The 11482-nt window shown below is 41.1% G+C and overlaps 1 protein-coding gene, 1 long non-coding RNA gene and 1 pseudogene across 4 annotated transcripts in view; all 3 read left to right on the top strand.

Moving 5' to 3' along the window:
- Positions 1–11482, top strand: part of LOC112074966 (zinc finger protein 34-like) — a 182657-nt gene that overhangs the window by 36322 nt on the left and 134853 nt on the right. The gene's annotated exons all lie outside the window — the stretch shown is intronic.
- Positions 1300–5767, top strand: LOC112074965 (zinc finger protein 79-like; annotated as a pseudogene).
- Positions 5829–10752, top strand: LOC139025589 (uncharacterized). 2 transcript variants are annotated; one of them, XR_011477186.1, is made up of 2 exons: positions 5829–6060; positions 9508–10752. It is a non-coding gene; the product is annotated as an uncharacterized lncRNA (long non-coding RNA). The 2 variants fall into 2 exon arrangements; XR_011477187.1 differs by lacking the exon at positions 5829–6060 and adding an exon at positions 8880–8974.

Consider the following 11482-nt stretch of genomic DNA (forward strand, 5'->3'; position numbering starts at 1 on the left):
TCCTTGATCAGTCAATTACACACCTAAGAAGTGTGCAGTGGATATACACCCATATTGCATAACCTCTAGTCATGTATCTTCTATATTGTTGTACATTAATATTAGTTTGACATTAGGGTTCAGTCCAGTGTTGTTTTACCCATTTCTTTAATTTTATCTACATAATTGGTAGTTCTAAGTACTTTATTTCCCTTTTTTTTTTTCTCTCTCCACCGTATTTAACGGTGGTAATTTATAGGAGAGCACAGATAATTCCTTTCGTCTGATATTCCCCGCAGGTCGCTTTGTTCTTTTTGCATACTGTTCGTCTGTGTTTGGTTCCTTGTTTGTCATTAATATCAACCATAAAGGAAAAGGGCAAAGTACGAGAGTCATGCTACTAATTGTCCAAAGCAGGGGTGGAGAGTGAGGTAGGCTGCAGTGGGTTTGCTGGTCAGTACATATACTGAACATGTAACCACAGTAATGGTGGCCAGTAAATCAATGAATAAAAATGTAATATTGACAAATTAAACAAATTGTAGACCTTTAATCTTCCTCAACATGTCAACAGACACTTAACTTCAATTAAGTATGAAACATTTCACCGTGTTAACTTTCTCTTTATCCCTGGTTGATGTATCGCTCCACAAAAGCCGCGGCCCTTGCAGAGCAAGGGGAACCACTACTTCAAGGTCTCAAAGCTAGTGACGTAACCGACTGAAACGCTATTAGCGCGGACCACAGCTGACTAGCTAACCATTTCACATCCGTTACATATAGCATACATTTTCAACAACAGACTGCACTTCCAGTTTGTGTTCTTTACTCTGTTGAACTCGTTTGTCTTCTGTCCTAGGCACAGTACGTGGAACCACCGCTGGCATGCAAAACATTCAATCTCAAACAAAACAAAGCGTAACGCGTTATAAATAATATCAAATATCAATGCAGTATGACAAATGACGAATTAGCCATCCATTGTGTTATATCATAAATTGTCTTACATGCCGTCACTGTTGTCAAAAGATTATAAACATTTAAACATTTCGCAAATAAACACTGGAGTGAGATGTGCAGAWGATGAATGTGCAAGTAGAGCTACTGTGGTGCAAAGGACTAAAATAAATAACAATATRGGGATGAGGTAGTTGGATGGGCTATTTACAGATGAGCTAAGTACAKGTGCAATGATCTGTACGCTGCTCTGATAGCTGATGCTTAAAGATGGTGAGGGAGATATGTCTCCAGCTTCAGTGTTTTTTGCAATTCGTTCCAGTCATTGGCAGCAGAGAACTGGAAGGAAAGGCGGCCAAAGGNGCCCAGTTTGCACTGCAGGATCCAGAGATGGCATCAGTGAAGCTGGAAGACTGCAGTCAAACACTGGAGCTGGATGTCAACATTAAAGATGAAGAAGAGGAGGAGAAGATTGGGACATCTGTTTCTCATGGTAAGAGCAGGTTCTATCTAAGTTTGTTGTTCGTTCCAACTTCCCACTGTGTATGAAAAATTGCGGTAGAACTGTTTCAATGAGAAGGTAGATGTTATTTCATGCTACTCAGACTTGCATGGTTTGACACCAGTATTGCCAACATGTGTTTTATTCACTGGTCTATCTGGAGTGATCAGAGAGCCGACTAAAGAAGTGAACTAGGCAAACTGCAGTGTTTTTTTTATTTATTTATGAAATGTGTCTGTGTAGTTACTGTCGTGGAAATATTGAATAAAATATTTATCAGATACCGGAGCTTGTGAATTCAAATAGACTTTACTACAAAAGTAACAAAGCCGAGCAATTCCATGGAATAACTGATTCTCCATTCTCAGTACTCAGCTTTTATACAGTTTTACCCATACATAACATTGTCACTACACTTTATCTAAATAATTAATACCTTCTAGCCTTGGCCACCCTAATCTTTCTGCCTTTCTTATTGGCTCAGACATTAGGGCATAGATTCTATTGGTTGCGTGACACACAGACATGCACACTCGTACTGCAGGTCTAATGGTGCCTATAACTGATTAGCTAATGTTCCTGTCCAAAGGTCTTCACAAGTTCAGGCCGATGTTGTCTATGTATGATTAACCCATGTGCATGTCCAGTAGCCTTCACAAGATCAGATATGGCCCAGACCAGTCTGTGCTGGTCTACCTTGCCTCATCCACACGGATTCTGCTTACGTTCTGTTTTTTACATGTCTAATGGTTAACTCGATGTTGATTCAGCTCTGTACATTCACATAGGCTCAGCCTTCATTCTGCTTACTCATGTCTAATATTTAACCTCATATCGATTCTTTTTACTTCAAAGAGAACAGTATAGGTACTGAAAATCACCAGATGACTGGAAATTGTCTAACATTACTAACCCTTGTGATAGTGAGTGGAGGATGACACGCCCCCTTTTAGCTTTCAACTCTTACCCACTTAGAGTAGTTTTATTCCCCTTTTGTGTTGTTCAGCCTACTGATATGAATACATACACTACCATTCAAAAGTTTGGGATCACTTAGAAATTTCCTTGTTTTGAAAGAAAAGCTATTTTTTTATCCAATAAAATATAAAGTTTATCAGAAATACAGTGTAGACATTGTTAATGTTGCAAATGACTATTGTAGCTGGAAACTGCTTTTTTATTTTTTTATTTTTATGGTATATCTACATAGAGGTCGACCGATTTATGATTTTTCAATACCGATTATTGGAGGACCAAAAAAGCCGATACCGATTAATTGGCCAATTTATAAATTTAAAAAATACATTAAAAAATAAAAAATAAATATATATATAAAAAAATGTTTTGTAATAATGACAATTACAACACTACTGAATGAACACTTATTTTACCTTTAATATAATACATCAATAAAATCAATTTAGCCTCAAATAAAATGAAACATGTTCAATTTGGTTTATAGGCACTTTAGTATTGCCAGTGTAACAGTATAGCTTCCGTCCCTCTCCTCGCTCCTACCTGGGCTCGAACCAGGAACACATCGACAAACAACACCCTCGAAGCAGCGTTACCCATGCAGAGCAAGGGGAACAACTACTCCAAGTCTCAGAGCGAGTGCGTTTGAAACGCATTAGCGCACACCCGCTAACTAGCTAGCCATTTCACATCGGTTACACCAGCTTAATCTCGGAGTTGATAGGTTTGAAGTCATAAACAGCTCAATGCTTGAAGCATTGCAAAGAGCTGCTGGCAAACACACGAAAGTGCTGTTTGATGAATGCTTACGAGCCTGCTGGTGCATACCATCGCTTAGTCAGACTGCTCTATCAAATCATAGACTTAATTATAACATGTTAACACACAGAAATACGAGCCTTTGGTCATTAAAATGTAGAATCCGGAAACTATATTTCGAAAACAAAGTTTATTCTTTCAGTGAAATACGGAACCGTTCTGTATTTATCTAACGGATGGCATCCCTAAGTCTAAATATGCTGTTACATACATTCAATTATGTATATTATGTACAATTCTGGCAAATTAATTACGGCCTTTGTTAGGAATAAATGGACATCACACAGTTCGCAATGAGCCAGGGCCCAAACTGCTGCATATACCCTGACTGCTTGCACGGAACGCAAGAGAAGTGACACAATTTCCTAGTTATAAGAAATTCATGTTAGCAGGCAATATTAACTAAATATGCAGGTTAAAAAATCTATACTTGAGTATTGATTTAAAGAAATGCATTGATTGATGGTTAGGTACACGACAGTGCTTTTTTTGCAAATGCGCTGTTAAATTATCACCCGTTTGTCGAAGTAGGCTGTGATTCAATGAGAAATTAACAGGCACCGCATCGATTATATGCAACGCAGGACACCTAGATAAACTAGTAATATCATCAACCATGTGTTGTTTAACTAGTGATTATGTGAAGATTGATTGTTTTTATAAGATAAGTTTAATGCTAGCTAGCAACTTACCTTGGCTTCTTGCTGCCCTCGCGTAACAGGTAGTCAGCCTGCTACGCAGGCTCCTCGTGAGTGCAATGTAAGGCAGGTGGTTTAGAGCATTGGACTAGTAACCGGAAAGGTTGCAAAAACGAATCCCCGAGCTGACAAGGTAAAATATGTCGTTCTGCCCTGAACAGGCAGTTAACCCACCGTTCCTAGGCCGCCATTGAAAATAAGAATGTGTTCTTAACTGACTTGCCTAGTTAAATATAGGTGAAAAAAAAAAATACAGATTACCGATTGTTATGAAAACTTGAAATCGGCCATTGCGATTAATCGGTCGACCTCTAGTACAGAGGCCATTATCAGCAACCATCACTCCTGTGTTCCAATGGAATGTTGTGTGAGCTGTCAAGGCAAGTGGTGGCTACTTTGAAGAATCTAAAATACAAGCTATTTTGATTAACACTTTTTTTGTTTACTACATATTCCATAGTGTTATTCCATAGTTTTGATGTTTTCACTTATTATTCAATGTAAAAAAATGTAAAAAATAAAGAAAAACCCTTGAATGTAGTGTGTGTCAAATTTGACTGGTACTGTATATCAACCAAACTGACTGGTTCTTCTGATGTTCACACAGGAGACCATGTTGAGACATTCTCTACATCCAGAGAGCAACAGCAGGAAGATCACAGAGCTAAGAGGTCTCACCACTGCCCACATTGTGAGGAGATTCCCAATTCTATCAAGCTGAAAATACACCTAAAAATACATACAGAGGAGAATCTTATTTCTGCACTGACTGTGGGAAGAATTTCACAACATCAAGGGCTATGACAGTTCATCAGAGAGTGCACACAGGAGAGAAGCCTTACTCCTGCTCTGACTGTAGGAAGAGTTTCTCTCAATCGAGCCACCTAAAACAAACATGAACATATACACACAGGAGAGAAGCCTTACTCGCCTCTGTCTGTGGAAATAGTTTCTCTGTACGGACATCTAAAACAACATGAACGTATACACACAGGAGAGAAGCCTTACTCCTGCTCTGACTGTTGGAAGAGTTTCTCTCACTCAAGCCACCTAAAACAACATGAACGTATACACACAGAGAAGCCTTACTCCTGCTCTGACTGTGGAAAATGCTTCACACAATCGTCTCAGCTAAAAGTTCACCAGAGAACACACACAGGAGAGAAGCCTTACTCCTGCTCTGACTGTGGAAATAGTTTCTCTCACCTGGGCCACTTTAAACACACAAACGTATACATACAGAGAGAAGCCATACTCCTGCTCTGACTGTGGAAAATGCTTCACAACATCAACTGAGCTAAAAGTTCATCAGAGAACACACACAGGAGAGAAGCCTTGCTCCTGCTCTGACTGTGGAAAATGCTTCACAACATCAACTGAGCTAAAAGTTCATCAGAGAACACACACAGGAGAGAAGCCTATTTTGCTCTGACTGTAGGGCGAGTTTCTCTCAATCAGCCACCTAAAACGACATGAACGTATACACACAGGAGAGAAGCCTTACTACTGCTCTGACTGTGGAAAATGTTTTAAATCATCAGCTGAGCTAAACGGTCATCAGAGAACACACACAGAGAGAAGCCTTTCTTCTGCTCTTACTGTGGCAAGGCTTCTCCCGATTGGGCAATGTAAAATAACACCAACGTCTACACACTTGAGAGAAGACTTTATCAGTTCTCTCAGACCAGCTGAGATTAGTCACTCCACTTAATTCTCATCTCATAAAATAATTGGCAATGTTGAATTGGATCAAATGAAGAAAGTGTAGAACACTCTATTGTAATCCTATTGTTTCTCACTGTGAGAGAACTGTGCAGAGGAAAGGGAGCGTCATAGAATGTTGCCTCTCTTTACTGATCCTGACATCTTGTCAGTTTTGCTGTTTTTTTAGCCTGCGTCCATAGAGACACATACAGCTCTACTGGTACTACCAGCAGTACTGCACCTGTCACGGCACAAGCTGTTCTGCTTCCACGAGCACATCCAATGCTAATTCTACGTTTGTTGTTAGCCCAGCTAGCATGGACACTGACAGTTGTGATTCTGATGCAGCCGAAGAGCTACTGCCCCTTTACCCGGGAAAGCACGAGCAACAGACGGATGTTGGACCATCGAAGAGGTGCAAATATGGTGAGAACTACATTGATTTGGGGTTCACTTATATTGGGAATAGTGCCTTTCCTCAGCCACAGTGTGTTTATATCTCACAACTCGATGAAACCTTCACTCTTGCGCAGACATTTAGAAACAAAACATGCCAATTTGAAAAATAAGCCACGGAGGTTTTTGAGCGAGAGTTGAGACTACTTTCGAGTAGTAAGACATGTATAAAAGCAGCAGATACCATTAATAAGAAGGGGCTAGAAGCGTCTTATATGTGTGAGCTACCGAGTGGCTAGGACAGGCAAGCTCCATACTATTGTGAGAGTACTTCATTTTTCCTGCTTCCGCTGATATGGCTGGGACAATGCTGGGGGAAAATGCCCAAAAAAGTATACCGTTCATGACGCATCAGTGACATGGCAGATGTTTTTGAAACAATTACTGCTTCGCATACAAGCCAGTGAATTCAGCTGGATGAGTCAACAGACGTGGCGGGCCTGGCACAGCTCCTGGTATACAGTGGGGAGAACAAGTATTGATACACTGCCGATTTTGCAGGTTTTCCTACTTACAAAGCATGTAAAGGTTCTGAATTTTTTATCATAGGTACACTTCAACTGTGAGAAACGGAATCTAAAACAAAAATCCAGAAAATTACATTGTATGATTTTTAAGTAATTAATTTGCATTTTATTGCATGACATAAGTATTTGATCACCTACCAACCAGTAAGAATTCCGGCTCTCACAGACCTGTTAGGTTTTCTTTAAGAAGCCCTCCTGTTCTCCACTCATTACCTGTATTAACTGCACCTGTTTGAACTCGTTACTGTGTATAAAAGACACCTGTCCACACACTCAATCACACAGACTCCAACCTCTCCACAATGGCCAAGACCAGAGAGCTGTGTAAGGACATCAGGGATAAAATTGTAGACCTGCACAAGGCTGGGATGGGCTACAGGACAATAGGAAGCAGCTTGGTGAGAAGGCAACAACTGTTGGCGCAATTATTAGAAAATGGAAGAAGTTCAAGATACGGTCAATCACCCTCGGCCTGGGGCTCCATGCAAGATCTCACCTCGTGGGGCATCAATGATCATGAGAAGGTGAGGGATCAGCTCAAAACTACACGCAGTACCTGGTCAATGACCTGAGAGAGCTGGGACCACAGTCTCAAAGAAAACCATTAGTAACACACTACGCCGTCATGGATTAAAATCCTGCAGCGCACGCAAGGTCCCCCTGCTCAAGCCAGCGCATGTTCCAGGCCGTCTGAAGTTTGCCAATGACCATCTGGATGATCCAGAGGGAGAATGGGAGAAGGTCATGTGGTCTGATGAGACAAAAATAGAGCTTTTTGGTCTAAACTCCACTCGCCATGTTTGGAGGAAGAAGAAGGATGAGTACAACCCCAAGAACACCATCCCAACCGTGAAGCATGGAGGTGGAAACATCATTTTTTGGGGATGCTTTTCTGCAAAGGGGACAGGATGACTGCACCGTATTGAGGGAGGATGGATGGGGCCATGTATCACGAGATCTTGGCCAACAACCTCCTTCCCTCAGTAAGAGCATTGAAGATGGGTCTGGCTGGGTCTTCCAGCATGACAACGACCTGAAGACACAGCCAGGGCAACTAAGGAGTGGCTCCGGAAGAAGCATCTCAAGGTCCTGGAGTGGCCTAGCCAGTCTCCAGACCTGAACCCAATAGAAAATCTTTTGAGGGAGCTGAAAGTCCGTATTGCCCAGCGACAGCCCGAAACCTGAAGTCTGGAGAAGGTCTGTATGGAGGAGTGGGCCAAAATCCCTGCTGCAGTGTGTGCAAACCGGTCAAGAACTACAGGAAACGTATATCCTTGTAATTGCAAACAAAGGTTTCTGTACCAAATATTAAGTTCTGCTTTTCTGATGTATCAAATACTTATGTCATGCAATAAAAGCAAATTAATTACTTACAAATCATACAATGTGATTTTCTGGATTTTTGTTTTAGATTCGTCTCTCACAGTTGAAGTGTACCTATGATACAAATTACAGACCTCTACATGCTTTGTGAAGTAGAAAAACCTGCAAAATCGTCAGTGTATCAAATACTGTTCTCCCCACTGTATGTCTGTTACGTTTTTGGCGGGTCAATTAAGGAAGACATCCTCTTCTGCAAACCACTGGAAACCAGAACAACACGGATATCTTTAAAAAGTACTGGACAACTTTGTGACATCAAATGGACTTTGGGTCAAGATGTGTTGGTATCTGTACTGATGCCGTGAAAGCCATGACAGGGAGACATAGTGGAGTGGTAACGCGCGTGCAAGCAGTTGCTCCCGACACTACTTGGGTACACTGCAGCATCCACCGAGAGGCTCTTGCTGCCAAGGGAATGCCTGACAGCTTGAAAGACGTTTTGGGCACTACAGTGAAAATGGTGAACTTTGTTAACATGGACAACACACAGGTCTTTTCATCATTGTATGATTTTGTGCAAATGAACTCAAGCTTACGGACAATGTCAAATGTGATCTAGCGAAGCACCTGAGTGAGTTTGGTGTGCAAATACGCAGGTACTTTCCTGAAACGGATGACACAAACTAGAGTTGTTATCCCTTTCATGCCCTGCCTCCAGTCCACTTACCGATATCTGAACAAGAGAGCCTCATCAAAATTGCAACAAGCGGTTCTGTGAAAATTTTATTAATCAGAAGCTACTGCCAGATTTCTGGATTGGGCTGCGCTCAGAGTATCCTGCCTTGGCAAATCGCGCTGTAAGACACTGATGCCCTTTGCAACCACATACCTATGTGAGAGTGGATTCTCGGCCTGCTGCTATAATACAGGCACAGACTGTGTGTGGAAAAGGATTTAAGACAGACTCTCTCCAATAAAACCCAACATTGCAGAGTTATGTGCCCTTTCAAGCACACCCTTCTCATTAACTTGTGGTAGTTATTCACAATTTTCAATTATATGTAAGATGGCTAAATAAAGAGCCAAATTGATTATTATTATTTGTGCCCTTGTCCTATAAGAGCTCTTTGTCACAACCAGGCTCGTGGAAGTGACAAACTCACACTCTTCTTATGTTTAATAAATGTTTAGGTGTGTGTGTGACAGGCTTACAATATTTGAGAGCACGCTGACCCTGTGCTAGAGGGGGTACGCAGCTGGAGGTTGAATGTTTGAAGGGTTACGGGACTATAAACATTTTGGGAACCGCTGGTCTAGATAATCCCAGTTCCTGCTGTGTCATGCTGATGGAAGACTAGGGTATGGAGAACCATGAGTACATGCATCCATGCCGTGTATCAGCATTGCAGGCTGGTGGTGATGGTGTAGGTGTGTTTTCATGGCACACATTGGGCCCCTTGATAAAAGTGGAGCAACGTTTTAATGCCACAGGATGTCTAAACATCATTGCCAATCAGGTGCATCCCTTCATGGCAGCAATGTATCCAGCTGCAAATTATGTTTTCAGCAGGATTATGCCCCATGCCACAAGGCTTGTCCAGGAATGGTTCCATGGGAAACATGACAGGGAATTCAGCTTACTGCAGTGGCCTGCCGAGTCACCAGATCTCAATCCAATTGTGCATCTGTGGAGGGAGATGGAAGGAGCTATTCGGAGTAGAAATCCACTCCCAGCCAACCCGACCCAACTGTGGGAAGCATTGGAGCATCATGGCCCAGCATCCCTGTGGGTTTCTTTCCACACCAGGTGGAGTCCATGCCTGACGAATTGAGGCTGTTTCTGAAGACAAAGGGGATTGCAACTCAATATTAAGATGGTTCCTAATGTTTTGTACACTCAGTGCCAAAGAAAATTATTCAGACCCCTGGACTTTTCTCACATTTTGTTACAAAAAATCCTCAATCTACACACAAAGCCCATAATGACAAATTAAAACAGTTTTTGATTTTTTTGGGCAAATAATAAATAAGTATTCATACCGTTACTAGTGGAGACTCAATTGTTCTCAGGTGCATCCTGTTTCCATTAAGTATCCTTGTGATGTTTCAACAACTTGATTGGAGTCCACTTGGTAAATTCAATTCAAACAGGCACACACCAGTCTATATAAGGTCCCACAGTTGACAGTGCATGTCAGAGCATAGTGAAGCATGGTGGTGACAGCATCATGCTGTGGGTATGTTTTTCAACGGCAGGGAYTGGGAGACTAGTCAGGATCAAGGGAAAAGTTGAACGGAGAAAAGTACAGAGAGATCCTTGATGAAAACCTGCTCCACAGTTCTCAGGACCTCACACTGATCCGCTTTCCAACAGGACAACGACCCTAAGCACACAGCTAAGACAATGTTTGCAAAAAAACTGTTTTTACGTTGTAATTTTGGGGTGTTTTGTGTAGATTGATGAGGGGGAAAACGATTGAATACATTTTATAATAATGCTGTAACGTAACAAAATGTGGGAAAAAGTCAAGGGGGTTGAATACTTTTTGAATGCACTGTATCAGATCAGTTTTCAGCATTAGTTTCGGTGGATTATTTTTACATTACCAAAAACGTTTTGTTTAATGATAGACAGGCTATGAATTGACTAGTGTTTATTAAATTGTCTTTTAATGCTAGATTCATTGTTTTAGTCATTGATTAATTTATTTTAATAACTGTTGAAGTTAATTGATATGTTTGTACATTAATTTGTTCTGGGCAACATCTTCTCTTGTGTATAGTTTTAAATGAAACAAACTGTTTTAAATGATATGGTGTCTATATATCAACCAAATTTGATCACATTCTCACAAACAAATGGCCTACACTGTGTATATACAATTGTTGACATCTGATGGTCATTCTTATGGTGGGTTGCAAAATGCAGGATCCTTCCTAGTTGAACCCACCAGAGGGGGACTGTCATGACGGTCCTGTGAGGATCAGGTTACAGAGGATCMCGGTTCTACAGAGAGATCTCTCCCTCCCGAAGACGGGGAGAAGTATAGAGGGATTGATGGGGGGGTTTATGACCTCACGCCTTACGATGGGTAACAGCCCAACTCCATTCTGTTCTCTAATGTGTGAGACTGGAATGTCTGTGTGCATTAGGAAGAGTTTACATCCCAAAACTACAGAACATCAAATAAATGGACTTTGGGACATGTRTATTTGATCAGCCAAATGGTGGAAACAATGATGGATAGAATATGAAAATGAATGTCTATTCTATGATGTTCTTAAAAGTTAGTTGAGGATGTTATAACGAGAACATTAACTTGAAGAGTTTTCATAATGTATATGTGATGTTGACATACTTTGTGTAGAAAATATGCAGATGAAAGAGAATGTTTTGGTGATAAGAGTGATTTTAGTTGTCTAAACGAGATCATAGTAAATCAATGTTTTATTACCCTAGAGTAGAAAGGGGCGTTTCCATCTTTATGACACACTCTCTGGGTTCCCTGGGCGTAGCTAGTTACAGCAAGTATTAGGATTTA

This window comes from Salvelinus sp. IW2-2015, unplaced genomic scaffold (assembly GCF_002910315.2).
Source record: "Salvelinus sp. IW2-2015 unplaced genomic scaffold, ASM291031v2 Un_scaffold2906, whole genome shotgun sequence".
In the NCBI taxonomy this organism is placed as follows: Eukaryota; Metazoa; Chordata; class Actinopteri; order Salmoniformes; family Salmonidae; genus Salvelinus; species Salvelinus sp. IW2-2015.